The sequence below is a fragment of the Monodelphis domestica genome, chromosome 5, assembly GCF_027887165.1.
Source record: "Monodelphis domestica isolate mMonDom1 chromosome 5, mMonDom1.pri, whole genome shotgun sequence".
In the NCBI taxonomy this organism is placed as follows: Eukaryota; Metazoa; Chordata; class Mammalia; order Didelphimorphia; family Didelphidae; genus Monodelphis; species Monodelphis domestica.
In genome coordinates, this window is record NC_077231.1 from 221,740,700 (window position 1) to 221,758,790 (window position 18,091).

Sequence of the window (18,091 nt, forward strand, 5' to 3'; positions counted from 1 at the left end):
CAGTTATAGGGCTCATCTCAATAAGGTGTTAGGAAAAAATGATTTGATTATCTGATTAAAGTAATTTCCACTAAGATGTGAATAACTTAAAGTCTTTAACTTTATAACAATACTTTCTAAAAGGATCTTGATTAACTTAATGGATTTTTAATTGTTACAATGTGTTAGATTATATACACATTTATACACATACATATATATAAAGTATGACTCTGTATATGTGTGTATGCATATATATGTATATATGAACAGACTTTCCTTTATGCTTCTTGATGACTTCATGACATTACTTCTCTGCCTTGATGAGCCATTTCCCAGAAAGGGAGAGAAATCAGCAACTGCACTCCATTTGAAAGGTAAGCAAACACTATTATTGTGTGAGGAGATTTGGAGAAGTGGCAAAAATAGTTGAGACAGTGTGGTAGAGTGTTTGGTAGAACAGAAAGAAAACCAGACAGAATCAGAAGAACTGGGGTTTTATTCTGTACCAAGGGGCATCTAAATGGCATAATGGATAGAGTAGCTGGCCTGGGGTTAGAAAGACTCATCTTCCTGAGTTCAAATGTGACTGAGACACTTACTAACTGTTTGACCAAATCATTTAACCCTATTTGCCTCAGTTTCATCTCTGTAAAATGAGCTAGAAAAGGAAATGGTAAGACATTACAATATCTTTGCTAAGAAAACCCCTGAGAAATGACTGAACTCACCACTTATTAGCATTAAGACACTGAGACAAATTTAATTTACCTGAATTTTTATTTTATTTTCTAAAAATGGAATTTATATGATCTAGTTTGCCTGCTTAAATGGTTGTTGTGAAAATCAAATAAGGCATTATGTGTAGAGTATACCCATGTACATTTTGAATAACTTCCCAAATTGTAGTGTCCTATTGTTTAAGGCATTCAATAATAGCACTTCTCTTTCATTGGTATCTGCTTAGGTTTATAATTATTAAGCATTTTCCTCCATGGACCACATTCCTTTACTTCTATCTATCAACTTCTATCCTATAGCTATAACCTCTTTTTGGTTTTAGTTAGATATTTGTTGAGTGGATCATTTATGTAAGGTTTGTTGTTTTTGTTTTTTGTTTTTTACTCGTAACTAGGTGGCACAGTGAATAAGAATGCTATATTTGATCACAGGAAGACTGGAGTTCAAATTGTAACTTAGACATTTCTTATGTGTATGAGTTTAGGCAAATTGCATAACTTCTTTTGGGCTTAGTTTCCTTATTTGTAAAATGGCAATTTGCTCCTACCTCCCAAGATTGGTGTGAGATCAAATGAGAAAATATGTGTAAAGTGTTTTGGAAACTTAAAAGAGCCATGTAAAATTTATTCTTATTTTCATTGAAATTATTGAACAAATAGCACACAAAATGGGAAGTTCTGGATTGTATTCATATCAGTGAGACTTCATCATCTATACTATCTAAGATTCTTCTTAAGGAATTCAATCATCCAGGCTTTCAATTTTCCTCCCTCATATCGCCTGCTCCCCATTATAATATACTTTGAGTACCCCACCCTATTCTCTCTTTTTTCCCTTTAATATCTATTTCATGGAACATTTTAAAACACTTTTTCTTCCCACTACTCTTTCCCCTTTCCCTCATTTCCTATTTATAGCTTTGTCAAACCTCCAGACCAGAGTATCAAAAGCCCACCTGGCCTAGAGTTGTGGTTTAGTAGAGAGTTCCACCCAACTCTGAATCTAAACAAATGAGCAGTTAGATGAAAGAATCTGAGAGACAGGAAGAGGTGCACATAAATGTTTTGTCTATACCATGGTATAAATGGTCTGTCTCTACTGAAGATAACCTGTTTTATGTTCGTCTTTTGTCAAACTTCCTCTCAAGATCCCCTTGCTCATCCTAGCCTGGCCATGCTAAATGAAGCACAATTAGAACCTATGTTCGGAAAACCCTATCTTGAAGAGTTGGCTTATCTAAAACTGCTCTTCTGTTCAACCACAGAGCTTCTCTTTTTGATAAACCACATTATTTGGGTATATCAAGTGGAAGATTGGGACTTAGCACTTCATGTAATCAGTTTTTCAACTGTAACCCAGTCAATATACCATTTAATAGAACCTTCCTTGTATTCACTAGGAATAGGGTATTTGTCTAAGAGGAAATCCATTCCAAAGTCACTAAACCATTCATGCCTATTGACTCCTCTTATAAGAAAACACTCCTCTCCTGCCCCCAATATTCTTATGGTAGCATAGAAGGCAAACAGGCAATAGGGCTGAGGTGAGTAAGCCAGACCTGAGTAAGAACCGGTTCTTGTCCAAGCATCAAAAGTCCACTGAGCCAAAAGGAAGCTATGAGGTCTGTTCACCCACCCCCTACCCGTGTTCTTATTTTGTTAAGAAATATGGTAGGGATCTATTACTTTTTTTAGTTTAGTTTAGTTAATGCAGGAGGAGTAAACTAGAAAAACAAATATAAAAATGAGTATATATATATATATATATATATATATATATAAACAAATATAAAAATGAGTATATATATATATATATATTTATATATATATATATAGTTAAAAGAAGATAATGAAGAAAAAAGTATAAAAACTACTAATATATAGAGGGAGATAGACTCCAGAAAAGGGGATGAAGTATGTCCCTACATTGCACATGGTCCACATTTGACTAACAAGGAATGGTTCTGGGGAGGCTTTCAGGGAGAATCAGCATCAGGACTGTAACAGGAGTTATGGATAGGAAAAGATCTGAGGCAGGACACACATATGTGTGTGTGTGTGTGTGTGTGTGTGTGTGCATACATATATATGAACATATATAATATGTATGTTTCATACCAAAAGAAATCTGGTGAAGATAGTGATAAAAAGATGCAGCAGTGCTATGGCTAAAGGGGACTCTTCATCCATGAGTATGATGATACTTGAACAGTTATTAAGGCCAGCTAAATGGCACAGTATATAGAGTGCCTGAACTGAATTCAAGAAGTCCTGGGCTCAAATGTGGCCTCAGATTATTAGCTGCATGTCCCTGTACAAGTCAGTTAACCTCTGTTTGCCTTAGTTTTCTCTTCTCCAAATTGGAAATAATGATATCACCTACTTTCCAAGGTGGTTTTGAGATATGTGTAATTGGAAATCTGTTATCCTAAAAAAACTACATTTCCTGGGAAGCCACTGACTTCCTGATATTACATATTTCCTGTAGACAGGTGATATTAGGCAGGGGCATGAAGAGACCTACTCTCTTTGACTTGATGTCACAAGTATGGTGGTGGTAAACTCAGGGGTTTTGAATAAGCTAATTAGCCATGGTCACGTGGTTTCCATTTTATATCCCCTCTCTTCTTTTATTTCTCATGATCTTCAATAAATCTCTGAAAATTAAAAAAATCAGACTCCATTGTTTTATGAAAGTCTCTGTATTTTATTGCATTTTACTGATTGTTTTGTTTATGATTTAATTTGGTTGGTTTTAAGTTCATAGATCTGATCAATATTATTCTTTTACACTGAATCATTTTAATCTACTGTGTTTTAACTACTGTTGTATTCTGTTACTTTTCCCATATAACTATACTGAACAAAAAATTGTAAAGGCCATGAACAGCTTTTTCTTTCATTTTTGCTTTGTTAATTGTCACATAGATGATGGGTGGTCTCCATTAACCTCATTAACAACCTTTGGAAAATTTAAAGAGCTAAGTATCTTGATTTTAAGGGATTTTCAGACATGATTTTTAGATTTTTTTCAATAACTCTGACTGATCATTTGCCAGCCTCTGAGTTATTTGTAACAGGTAAAGGTTCCATTTTAGTAGCTGGAGTGAAGTGAAATTATATCCACATCTCCACATTTGTAAAGATGTGAATTGATGGGACATAACAGTCTCATACCAAAGGACCTGGGAAGTTGTTCCCAGTGAATGGTTCCCCTGGATGGCTCCCAAGAGGAATTATCTCCCATTTGTAACTCATACCCTTGCACCAGAATGATCTAGATTTTTGGTGACATTTATAGTACAGAGTACTAAACAGTACAGAGGTTTAGTTTTTTTTTTTTCTTGATTCCTCTGCCACATTTTTGTAATGATGGCAGTAATAGATAAAAACGTATCTCAGCCAAAGTTGAAAGATTGCTAAACCTGAAAAACTTGTGACAAATATCCATTAGCTTCTGTAACATTTAAAAGAGTGGTTGGCATAAATTGTGACCGTGAAAATATGGTTTCAAATAAAAAATATAGTGATTGCCATGGAAAATTCCCAAATATTAAATATACCCAAGTAAGCTGGGTTTTATGGAGATTTTCAATTAATACAAATTAAGGAATTAATGAAAAGGAGAGAGAGAATAAGAGGGAATAGTAGGGAAAAGCCTAGGCCAGCCTAGGTCAGCCTAGACTTTAAGCCTTAAGAGAGACCAGTCAGTCTTTAATCACTCAACACAAGATTTGTCCCAAGCAAGATTCTAGTGTTCAGAGAGACTCTCCAGTTTAGCTCAGGAAGCTCCACTTCAGCTTCCAAGGCTGCATTCTCTCTACAGAGGCCTTCTGGCCTCGTTTTAAAGAGAATGTTCTCCTATGTCACCTCCCCTAAGTTTTCACATCTACCAATCACAGTAGACATTTTCACAGGACTGACCATTCTTAATTCACCCCTGAGTAGACTAAACTTTTGAGTAATTCACACCTGAGTAGACTAAAACTTCACACCTCTTTTATTAAGCTGTCCCTTGCAGGTTTGCAAGTTTCCTGACCTTCATAGGTACTTAGCACCTTTTTGTATTAGATCTAAAAATAGATCTGCTTAAGGTATTTTAGCTTTACTTTAAGTATGACTTTAGTACTTTTCATTGTTCAGTAAAGAGTTCACAACTTTATCTTCCCCTAAAGTATGTCAAAGTATGGGTGGAGTAATTTTAGAGTTCTCACATTCTTGACCAAAGTCCCTTCATTGTTTTAAAATGGGGAATGGTCTTAAACAGATGTTCTAAGATAGAGTCTGAGAATTTTTAACATTCACAAGTCTGAGAAATTTTAAGATTCACAATTCCCCCCTGATGATCATTGGGAGACTAATCTCCCCATTGATCATTTAACATAATCATCTTTTAGTCCTAAACACACTTCTAACTACACATGCATACAATATTCAATTTTATAAGAGGAAATTAGAGTAGTGAGGGAGGAATAGAAAAGAAAGAAAGCAAAACCAATGTTTTCCTAGGTGCATTGACAGAAAGCCAAATTAGGGGCAGTCCCTTTTGGCATAAAAAGTTTACATTTACAATAAATGTTCATTCAAACTTCAGTTCAATCAACCACATCCAAAGTTCATTCTTGATCTTCTTGATGTAGTGTAGGTTTTTCTGGCATCTTTCTGCAACAGTTTATTCTCTGGATTTAGGAGTTAGCAAGCTACTTCCTTGAAGATGTTTCCTCGAACAAAATAAAAACCTTGGATTTTTATAAAAATATAATCTCAAACAAAAATAAAAAAAATCTTGGATTTTAAATTAAAATACAATCTCCCCCTGAAGTAGGTGTTAAAAAAAGCATCCAGTTCAGCTCAGGATGCAATGTTGACTTATGGGGGTGTATGAGTCAATTTATCAAAAGAAGAGAAAAACACAACCAAAAATATAAGGGAAAAAAAATTCAAAATAGGCCCTTTTATAGGTCCAATATAAAGTAATTTCTATCCCACAAGTCTGTAGGACAGAATGCAGTAATATTTCACTTACCCATTTGCAGCCAAGACTACAGGAAGTTGCCATACTATAAGAAGGAAAAGAATTAGAATTCTATTTTGATAGGGAAGCATCATTCCCTCGTCTTTTGACATTCTCAGGGATATAGGGAGCCAGCATGACAGTAAAATTTTGTACTTCTATGAGTACTTTGCAAAGAGTGTAGATACAAGGAAGTCCTACGACTTAACATATGTCAAGCATCGCAACCTCGAGTCTCACATTAGTATTTCCTGTGTGCTCTTTTTGACACTATTCAGGTTAAGTCTGTGCTCCTTGTTTTTATCCCATTTCCTAGAATCAGATACAATTATTAATCACAGTCCCATAATATTTTATCAATAAATGGCAGGTTCCCATAGTTTAAAGGTTTTGAGTATGCATTGACATTATAGCAAGTATATATGTAGTAAACTTGTATTACTGCAAAAAATAATATTAATTATATGTACCTTCAGTACAAGAAATGAGAAAAAATTAAATATTCTAATCAAAAGAAAAGAAAATCAATAATAAAAATAAGGAAAAAATCAGGAATTCAATGTGTTCTCGAAAAACAGCATCCACTTGTCAATGGATTATTATCTCCAATGCATATGATAGGGTACAGTCAATCAGTCTCAACAGAATATGCTTTCTTCACATGTGAGCAATGAATCCAAGAGTCCTTCTCTCCAACCTTTATAGATGTTGGAGTAGTTAACAGTATTTGAAATGGTCCTTCCCACAAAGGCTGAGTTGCTCCAATATGCTTGAAATTCTTAATATATACTTTGTCTCCTGGGTTCAGGTCATAAAGAGAAAAGTCTAGTGGTTTGGCTTGTACTTCAGTTCTAGATTCATGATGTTTACATAGTTTGTGCTGTAATTCCTGAATATAGGAAGTAATAGTAGTATCCCCCTCTAATAGTGATGTATTTGCAGGGGAAAAAGGTTTAGCCTGTATAGGTGGATGTCCAAAAAGCATCTCAAATGGTGAGATGTGTAGGTCTCCTCTAGGCCTACTTCTGAGATAAAATAGGGCCAGAGGGAGAATTTCAAGCCATTTTAAATGTGTCTCAGTGCATCATTTTCCAGTCATAGTTTTAAGTTCTTTGTTCATCCTGTCAACTTGGCCTGAGCTCTAGGGATGATATGCAACATGGAATTTGGGAGTTGTCCCCAAGCAAGAATATATGTGGTTTAGGACAGAATCAGTAAAATGACTTCCTCTATCTGAATCAATATGTGCTGGCGGCCTAAAGTGAGGAATGATTTCTTTTAAAAGTATCTTAGCAACAAAATCCGCTGTGGTTCAAGTTGCAGGAAATGCTTCTGGCCATCTGGTTAGCTGATCTACAATGACTAGACAAAATTTATAATGTCCAGCCTTTGGCATTGTTATGAAATCTATCTGTAGATGTTCAAAAGGTGTATAAGCCAGGGTATGTCCACCAAAAGCTTTTCCATGAAACACATGTTGATTATATGATGGGCAGGTAAAGCAGGCTGAACACACTTTAGAGGCTATAGTAGTTATACCAAGGGCTATCCATACTCACTTGAGTCCACAATTCCCTGGGTACCAAAATGACAACTCTTATGTATAGATTGGCAAAATTGGTGATAGAAACTTCTAGGAAGCAGGGGTTTTCCTTCAAATGACATGCATACTCCATTGATCTGTTTTGCTTTGAATTTTTGTTTCCATTTTTCCACTTCCTTTTCAATATAGGAAAGTGATAAGTTTAAATCATTAGTAGTTGTTAATGTTAAAATTAATTCAGGTCCTTCTATGGCTGCTAGCTTTGTAGCAGCATCTGCTTGATCATTTCCCTTAGAGACAGGGTCAGTGCCACCTTTATGGGCAGAGCAATGAACTACAGCTAGTGCTTCAGGCAGCTGGAGAGCAGAAAGAACTTCATTAATAATTTCTACATTATCTATAGATTTTCCAGCTGAGGTTAAAAATCCTCTTTGGAGCCATAGCATTCTGACTGAGTGACAAATGTCAAAAGCATATATAGAATGCTTATAAATTGTTGCCTTTTTATCCTTGGCAATTATACAAGCTTGCTTCAGAGCTATGAGTTCTGCTACTTGAGCGCTAATGTTAGAGGATGGTGAAGCTGACCATTCAGTGGCAAATTCTGAGACTACGGCAGCTCCAGTGTAACGTATGCCATCTCTCATAAAAGAGGAACCATCGGTAAATAAAATCAGACCTGCATTGTCTAAGGGAGTGTCCAAGAGATTATCTTGAGGCTTTTCTCCCATGGACACTAATGTTTCACAATTGTATAATGGTTCTCCTGAAGTTGGTAAATCTGGGAGCAAGGTGGCAGGGTTAAGAGTTGTACAGAGTTTCAAGGTAATGTTTTCGCTATTTAACAACGTTATTTCATACCTTGTAATTCTCTGATCCAAGAATGCCTGTGTTCTATGCCTTAGCAACAAAGCTTCTACCTCATGTGGGCACATAATTATTAATGTGCATCCCAATACTAGATCGACAGTTTTTGTCAGTAGTAAGCCTGTAGCACCACTCCTCTAAGACATGGTGGTGCTCCTGATGCTACTGGGTCCAGTTGGGCAGAATAATAAGCAATTGGGCACTGAGAATGCCCCAAAGTCTGAGTTAAAATACCTGAATTTTGCTCATGTACAAAAAAAGTAAATGGCTTGTTGTAATCTGGGATGCCTAGAGCGGGGGCAGACATGATAGCCTTTTTTTAGCTCTGATGGAGCTGACAAGTATTCAGGCTCTAATTTGAGGTGTTCAGGGTCCGAATCCTTTGTTAATACTATAAGGGGTTTAGTAATTTCCCCATAGCAAGGAAGCCATTGTCTGCAAAACATTGTTGCTCCTAAAATTGCTCTCAATTGTATCTTAGTAGTAGGAGCGCTTAGATTTTGAATATTCTCAATTCGTTTTGGATACATATAATGAGCACCTGCAGTCAGGATGAATCCCAAATATTCCACTTTAGGGAGACACCACTGAACTTTATCCTTTGAGATTTTATGTCCTCTTTTGTGCAATTCCAAAATAAGGTATTTGCTATCTTCCTGACATGTTTCTTCTGTTGAAGCAAAGAGTAGATCATCTACATATTTGATTAATTTACTATTTTTAAATGTTATTTTGTCTGTGTCTTGGCTCAAAATTTGCTCAAATAAACTTGGACTTTCCACATAACCCTGTGGCAGATAACTCCATGTATATTTGGAGCTCTTCCAGGTAAAAGCAAAAATGGAGTTCTCATGTATAGGTATGGAAAAGAAAGCTGAGCTCAAGTCTGCTACTGTAAAGTATGTAGCTGTGCTAGGAATAGAGGAAATAATAGTATTTATTTTGGAAACTATGGAGTGTCTCTTTATAACGTGATTATTCACCGCCCTCAGATCCTGTATGAATCTATAGAGGTGCTTGCCATCAGGCCCTCTTTTTGGTTTCTTAACTGGTAGGATGGGTGTGTTGTATTCAGATTTGCAAGGGATTATTATTCCCTGTTCTATTAGTGAGTTAATTACTGGGGTAATACCCTCAATTGCTTCCTTTGAGAGGGGATACTGAGAAATGGAAAGAGGTGAGTTAGATTTAGTTTTTAATCTGCACAGGAACAGCAGATTTAAGTAAGCCTACATTAGAAGACGATGTGGCCCAAAAAGACTCGGGTATATCCTTAGGTATTTCAAATGTGGGAGGCTCTTTTGCCTCATGGCTCTCTGAGAGAGGTACAGGGAGTAAATTTAAAGATTCCTCTGGTACTTCCAATGTTAATGAACCATTTGGGGAATGAGTTATTGTTGTTCTGAGTTTGCATAGAAGGTCCCTCCCCAGCAAATTTAAAGGGGAGTCAGGCATCAAAAGGAAGGAATGTTGTACCTCTAGGGGTCCTACAGACACCATTCTAGGGGGAAGTTTAATAATAAGTTTAATAATAAAACTTTAAAATACATTTGTTATAATAATGCTTACCCATAAAGCTTTAGGCTATAAAATGATGCCATTGAGTGTGTGAAGATTAAAATTAACTCTCCCCTGATTGTGAAGATTAAAATTGTAACCCCTGCCTATTTTTAGATTTAATCACCAAAAGTGTAAACATCCCACTTAATCATTAATTGGGATGTCTGTGATCCATATGTGTGATAGTGGGTGACAAATCAGAATCAACTGACTGCCTCCTGAGCAGTCCTAAGCAATACTTTAGACTATGATTTGTCCATGTAAAAGTGGAGGAAGACACAGGAAGTGACACAAGTGAAAGTGTCTTTAAAAGGGAGTGACAACTTCCTGAGTGCATTTCTACTTGGATTTCTGAGTTTGAGATTGGTGAAAAATCTACTGACTGGACCTGAGCACCTGTGCTGATGAGGCTGTTCTACTAACACATGGTGAGTGAAAAGAGCTGACTCTTTCCTGGATATTTTCAAAAGAAACTAGCCTCAGGTGAGACCTATCCTCTTGAGAGAGTCTTTTCCAGTTCCTTGGCTTTGCTAAGGTCAGCTGAATCTAACTCTCCCGACTCAGGGAGACTTAGGGGCCACAAGTAAATTACTTTAGTGCTTAGGCTAGATATCTTACCCTATTCTCTTTCTGATTGTCTTACTTCACTCTTCTGTATTTTGTAAATAAATCTCTTTGAAATAAATTAAATTCCTAGTGACCACACTCTTAAATAATACAATCTAACCCTTTAAAAATTACCCCCTTTTCAAAAAAAATTACCCCCTTTTCCCCTTACAATTGTTTTTAAAAATTATGGAACTTTGCTTAATCCTGGCTCCCATTTGCTGCCATAAATCTAGCCCTTTTGCTGTCTTTCATAGTGTGGTCCTGGCTACTGATTGGATGAGTGCATAATTGCTTAAGTCACTTAATTGGGCCCTGATTCAAGGACCTGTTATAGGTTTATCTTCCTTTAGTTAGACTTTTTACACATAAGACTTTGATATTCTATATTTCATCCAGAAGTTTATTTTCCATTTATATTTGGATTTTTTGATGTTTTTGATTTCTCTTGGTAATTGATTCATATACCTCATAAACTCAGCCATGAATCCCTAAGTGATCCCTGTGTTTTTTAATATCTTCCTAAGGGGATATGTATAATTATTCTAAAATGCAAAGTTTAAATTTTTTGAGAGTAATTTTAGTATAATAAACATGCTACCTCTCCAAATCCAGAAAGTGAATTCTTTGGAGAAGGCACCATGAAGTTGCCTACATAGACAACATGCTGCCTCAGAAGATCCAGAGTGAACTTCGGGATGTGGTGATTTGAACTGTGTGGGTTTGAATGTAAATGTTTTTGTATATATACTCTTATGCGAAAGGGGATTGTGCTCTAATTGGCTTTTTGTCAATGTGCCAAGCGATCGTGGGTTTTTTCTTTTCCCTTTTATCTCCAAATTACTGTAATTTAAAAGTTGATTATGACACATGATCAAATTGGAGAGACTAGCTCTGCAAAATGATCATCAGGGAAAATATGTAATTAGAAATCTGTTACCCTAAAAAAAACTACATTTCCTGGAAGCCCACTGACTTCCTCTCATTATGTATTTCCTATAGGCAGGCAATATTAGGCAGTGACTTGGAGGGTCACACTCCTTTTGGCTTCATGTCACAAGCATGGTGGTGGTAAGTGTGGGGGTTTTGAACAGGCTAATTAACCATGGGCACATGGTTTTCATTTTGTATCACTTTTATTCCTTTATTTCCAATGGTCTTTAATAAATCTCTTAAAACATAATAATTTTATTATTGAGATTAAATTTTAATTTTTACAGATAATTATAAACCACTTAACATGGTTTCTGGCACATAGTAAGATATATGTTTTCTATATATATATTTATATATGTGTGTGTATATATAAAAATTTGCTATTATGAAATCTGTATCTTGGGTCATCTAGTTATCTTATAAGGTCTTTAAAATTGTGACTGACATTATGGCCTTAAGAACAATCACTTTAAGGTAATTTAAAGTAGTTTGGAGGCTAGATTATTTTGAGCTAGGTTATTGAAATCCAAATGTGCTAATATAGATTTTCTTGGAAATGTTGGAACTAGACAAATACAGTGCCAAGGGCCATAATAGCTGCCACCCAGTTCACTATTGGGACTCTAGTGAAACAGAATATTTTTAATATAATTGATGGATAATTGGATATATCAAATTGTTCACCCTAATATCAATTTATTTTAATAAAAACAAAAAATTTAAATGCACAGATGAAAAATACTAATTCAGATGGGAACACAGGAGAAACAGAATATTTTTGTTATTTTTCTTAATCTAAATAGCCACATTTAAAAACAAGTTGTAAATAATCAAATTGTAGAGTTATATATGATCACTTTTATTGTGATTTTTCTTTCTGAATGATTATTTTATTTAGAATTTTTAAAAGACTGTCACTTTTCAAATATGTTTAAATGCGACCATTAATAAATGAAGAGAATATGAGCCACAGATGAGCTTCATTTAGAAGACAGGGTAGAGTTTATTTCAAGCAATCATGGAACCTCAGTAATGGAAGAAATCAGAGATGACCTAGTTCAACCTACAGTTAAACAGGAAACCTTTTCATAGCATACCAGATATTTAGCCTTCTCATAAGGATATGTTCAATTTTTTTAATCAGTCATACGCCTATTAATTAAGTTACCTAGAACCTCCATCCCTGGTCTGTTTTGAATCCTGTTATGAATAAATATTATGTTTTGGTTTGTTTATTTCTTTTTTGAGCACTTAGATTTTCTCTTATCCTAATTAAGCACATTTATCTTAATTACATTTATGTTTACTTTAGTACACATTAATATGTCTCATTTCTATATTAATCAGACTTTTACCTTTAAATATGACAATGTGAGATTCTGGACACCTTTTAAGGAATACCATCATGGGAATCACAATTCTATAGAAACTGTTTTTCAGTCATCTAATTAATCATTTTACCATATGCTGATTAGTAGCATCTGTGAATTTTAAAATCTCCATCTTGGTCTAGCACCCAAAATTGTGCACACCCACACTACACAGGCATGTGCTAGTCAATGACAAATCAGAAATAACTAACTGCCCACCTGGGCTGTCCTAAGCCAAGCTTGAGCCACCATTGGCACTTGTGAGGCACAGGAAGTGACGGAGAGAGCAGCCTCGGGGAATTCACTCACTTCCTGTGGACAGGGCTAGAAGGCAGTTCGTGTGGGGATCTTGGACAGGGAGGAGGCCCGCAGACAGCTTCCCTTCAGATCGGTCGTGTGAGTCAAGGACTGATTCCTTCCAACTTGGCCCTTTGGGCCTAAACTCCCTCTGCCTTGGTCAGAGGTTGAGTAACCCCTTTCCCTTTTCCCCTCTCTCCTTCTCTCCCTCTCCTTTTCCCTACTCCCATTGTGATTAAACCTCCATAAACTCCATTCTGACTTGAGTGTTTCATTTTAGGAATTTCATAAGTAAATTCCTTGGCGGCCATTGTTCAATATTATAACAATCTTAAAAGGTGAAATTTTCACTACAACACATCCAATTTGTTCCCTTCAATATCATGAGATATTCATCTCTATAGTCTCTGGGACAAACTTCAGAATTCAAAATATCTTAGTCAAATTATGCAGCATAATTCTTTCTGGTTCCCCCAAAGCTAAACATACCCTGAGAGATATATGAATTTAAAGAATCCTACTCACCTAAGGTCCCACATGGTATTTTAGTACCTTAGGAAAGAGGATATACAGTTCTCCTTTGAGTCTAGATTCCCATTCTTCTTTCACCTCCCTTTCTTTCTTGCTCCATCTCCACATTTCCAATACACAACTACTATATTCTCTTCTACTTTAAAGTTCTTGGGCTTAGCTCATCTTCTCCCTCTATTGGCTATTGCTACTAATAGGGATCAACCAATAGGAGACCCTAATAATTCTTTGGCATCAGTTATAACTGAATATATGCATATTTCTCCCTGGACTTCAATAAGTTTACAAGACTAGGCATCTCTTGGATAGTCCCCAACCTATACCTTCTTATCCTACAATTAAACTTCCTCCTTTGCTAGGGTTAAAGATTTCCAATTTCTCCTGTACACTGATGTATCTGATAGATATACAACTCTTCTTAGTTTTTTTAAGTTTTTTTTTAACTCAATTTAAGAGATGCATATGGGAGACCAGAGCTACCCACTCCTGGGGGATGGTGGGAGCCCAAGAGCTAAAGTTCCAAAGCCAGAGAGTCAACCCAATGCAATGTCCTGAGAGTTTCAGTGATGAGAGTTGGAGCCTAAGACTAAAAAAGAAGCAACTCTAAAGGAAAACATAAGACATGGGGAATCATTCCCAAGGGTGAAAGTTGAAAGGCTTTTGCTAAGCTAAGGTAGAGGAACATAGACAAAGTGAGAGCCTGGACAAGTAGCAGCCAGTAAAGCAGGAGATCCATATTAGAATAAACATTTACAAATGTAATGAATGTGGAAGAATCTTTCCTCAAAACACAAATCTTGTTTTACATCCTCAGATTTATATAAAAGATTTCTTATAAATGTGATGAAAACCTTCAGCAACACCTCTGAGCTTTTTTGGCACCAAAGAATCCATACTGGAGAGAAACCTTATAAATGTAAGTCTGATATGGCAGGTCAATCCAATTTTTAAAATGATTATCAATGAATAAGTGAAAACTTTATTGAGCTTACTTTAATAGTCCCTCCTCACAGGGAGGCAATATAGTAATTATTGAGTATAACAGTGCGGAAGCATGTTGATCCAGGATGGATTCAAGAGTTCAGAAATTCTAAGGGTTCAGTTTTCAGGCCAATGGGTAGGTCCAACAGTCTTAACTTGTACCTTGGTGTTGACCCCCCACCCCCACTTGGCTGCTTACCACCTTCTGAATGGAGTATGATGCAGGTAGGGATCTGAGTTCTCTCTGACCAGAAGGGGATGAGATTTCAGACCTTGCCAGAAAAAGACATTTGGAAGGAATTTTTGGCAAAAAGATGGGAAAGGATTTGGTTTCAGGAAAGAGGAAAAGGGTCCTGGTCATCAATACTCACTGAGGGCTCTTTGGTTCAATCTTGGGGTGCTTGTGTGCAGAAAGAAAATCAAGACTCCTTCTGGAGCAAATTCACAGAAATGTAACAAATGTCTGAGTCCTTTCCCATATAAAAACCTTATTCAACATAAAATTGCTAGGGAGGGGTAATTAAGTACTTATGAAAGGTCTCCTATGTGTCAGACACATAAGTATGTTAGATTTAAAATAGTTTTGAGCGTTAAATAGTTGTAGATAAGAGAGTGGGAGCCATAAACTGTGATAATTAAAATGTTTGGGAGCAAGGGAAATATATAACAATTATGACCACTGAAATATGTTTTCTACTGTGTCTTGGTTTTATATAAATATAAGATGGTCGCCAAGGAATATATTCCCAATTTATGAATATGCCCAAGCCAACTGGGTTTTATAGAGAAATTTAATTTATAATACACTGATTAATCAATAGAAAAAGAGAGAAAGTAAGAAAGGAATAAGAATGAAGGGCCTCAAGCCAATAAGGCCTAGACCTCAGTCCTAAGAGATAAATCAGTCAGTTGGCTTTATCACTCACCCAGGATCTCTCTAGGTAAGGCTTCTCATGCCAACCGCAGGCTCCACCTTCAACAGAGCCTCCTTTCAAGAAATGTTTCCAGAGAATTCTCCTCCTGACTCCTCCTGAGTTCTCCTTCCACAGCCTCCTTCAAGACCTCTCCAGGAGCTCTCCCTCCAGGACCTCTCTCCTCTCAGACCTCCTTCAGAGCAAAAAAAAAACCTCTCAGTCCTCAAACCCCGCTATCTTTAAGCAAACAACCTAAGTTCCCTCCCCTCAGTTCTCACATCTACCAATCACTGACCATGTCTCCCCTGTGACAATGGTGGCTCTAGCTTAACCCAGGACCGCCAAGAGGTCTCTCCCCTTTGCACATGTCTGTTGAAGGTCATATTCTCAAATAATTAAATCTTGATCTTTGCTGCAGCCCTTCCTAAATCCTGTTACTCTGAGTAAGGTGGAGATTGTAGTTTCCAAGACCTGGTTCTGTCATTCCAAGTATCTCTATTGTATCAATTCTAAAATCAATCATGACTCAAAGAACTTCCTGTTCTATGCTTAAGCATAGGTCAAAGCCCTTTCCATTGTTTAGCAAAAGGTTTCTGTCCTAAAGTAGTCTTAAGTAGGGAGGAGAAGGATCCTCCCATGCCAAGGCGTTTCATATTCCAATAGAGTTCTTACTATTAGTAGGAAATTTTTTCAAGTATGAAATTTCCCATTGGGGAAATTTCCAACATTCATAAGTCTAAGAAATTTTAAGGTTTACAAGTACTAGATAAATATGTTTTCATTTGATCCTCGTAACAACCCAGCAAACTAGGTACTATTGTGATCCTCTTTTTACATGTGAGGAAACTGAGGCAAAGAGAGAGGCAAATAGATGCTCAGCATCACACAGCTAGAGATGCATGAGGCCAGATTTGAACTTGAGAATTCTTCACTTCATATCTAGTGCTCTATCCATCAAGCACTACATCAGAATCAGAGGATTCATAATGACAATCTAGCTATATATTTTCACATTAAGTATTTTCCTATAACACAAAGCATAATATAATTGTTTTCTTTTAACAACAACAAAAAAGAGATAATATAGAGTCATAATTGAAACAAAGAAAATTTTAAAATGTCATCAGTGTCTTAAGAGCCAACCCAAGTCTTTCTTGTAACTGTAAAGGAAATTAGCCCCCAATTTTTCTCAGTTCTCTCTTTTTAATGATTCTTTCTCTTCTGCCTTAGTCAGTGTGGGTTTTTTAAATTAATAATCAATAATTAAATATTATATTTTATAAAGTTTTATTATTAGTAACTAAAACAAAAGACTGCCTGTCTTCAGCCTGGTTGCAGGTCCAAGAGAGCACAAAGGAGGAGTTACAGACACTTAAATACAATCACACAAAACATGGGGATGCAGGAAAATGGAATTTTGGGAAATACTAAGGAATATCTGGGGGATGAAGTCCAAAGGCTCAAAATCTCCATTTATACATATATTCTCCCTATGATCCTTTTGGGGAAATCAGTTTCCCCAAAAGGATCATGGAAACATAATCAACTTTAAAATTGCAATAATTTGTGAATAAAAGGAAAAGAGAACAAAACCAATGATTACTAGGTTGACAAAAAGCCAATTTTGAGCCAGTCCCCTTTAGCATGAGTATACATTCAAAACAAATTCATCCCCCCCCCCAAAAAAAATAGTTCAATTCACATCCTAAACTTCACTCTGGATCTTCTGGTCCAGCATGTGGTCTCTGCAGGCATCTATCTTCATGGCACATTCTAGATTCCGGGAGGTAGCAAGTTTCTTATCCTAAAATTGCTCAAATTTAAATCAAAGTTCACAACAGTAACTTGGCCCCCCTGAGGTGAATAATCACAAACACGGGGATCACTGAGGGATGCATGGCTAAGTTATGAGATATATGAATCAGTTTGGAAAAAATTTTTTTTAAATCATGAAAAAATATTCCCCATTTTCCACCATTTATTACAATATACATTATAATTATAGTATACATTAATAATTTAAAAACAATTCATTGTTTAGTAACAGAAAAATCATTTCCCTAGATGGTGGGAACCATCAAAGACCATGCTGTTTGACACAGTCACACATGGAAACCAGGAACTGCAAAGCAGCCCCCAGGAAGGATGGAAACATCCACTGAACTGCACACCCCCCCACCCCTCCCCCGTGACTTTCCTTATTAACATCCCCTTCTTATTGGAATTTCTATGATTATTATTCTTACTTAGCCCCGGGAAAAATAGATGAGAGCAACACGCTTGGAGGGTTAATACAGATATCCTACTATGTCCCCCCAGAATTTTACCAGGAGATCCCACTTACAAAATTGAACCTAAGGCTTTTTATATACCCACTTAGACAGAACCCTCTTTTCTAGGCATAAAACCTTCTGGCAAATCTGTGTTCTGAATTCCGCAACCTGTATCTGGGTCATGTTGATTCTACCCTCTGACCCTGCACTTAGCAACAATGTTTTGTTGACTATTTCCTTAGACTTCACACCTATTGCTAGGTTCTATGGAAACATGTATGTTGAGAATGAAACTGTGTGCCAAGTAGATGTGTGATCTTGAGGGTATAAAATAAAGTCAAGCCTCAGCCAAGGTGGAACAGTTCCTCTGTGAAACCTTGTACTGCAGGTTGAATATGAAAGTTGTCTCCCAGTCATCATTATTTCACCTAAGTCACCACCCCCAGTCAAGAGGAGCCCTCAACTTTGCAGTCTGCAGAT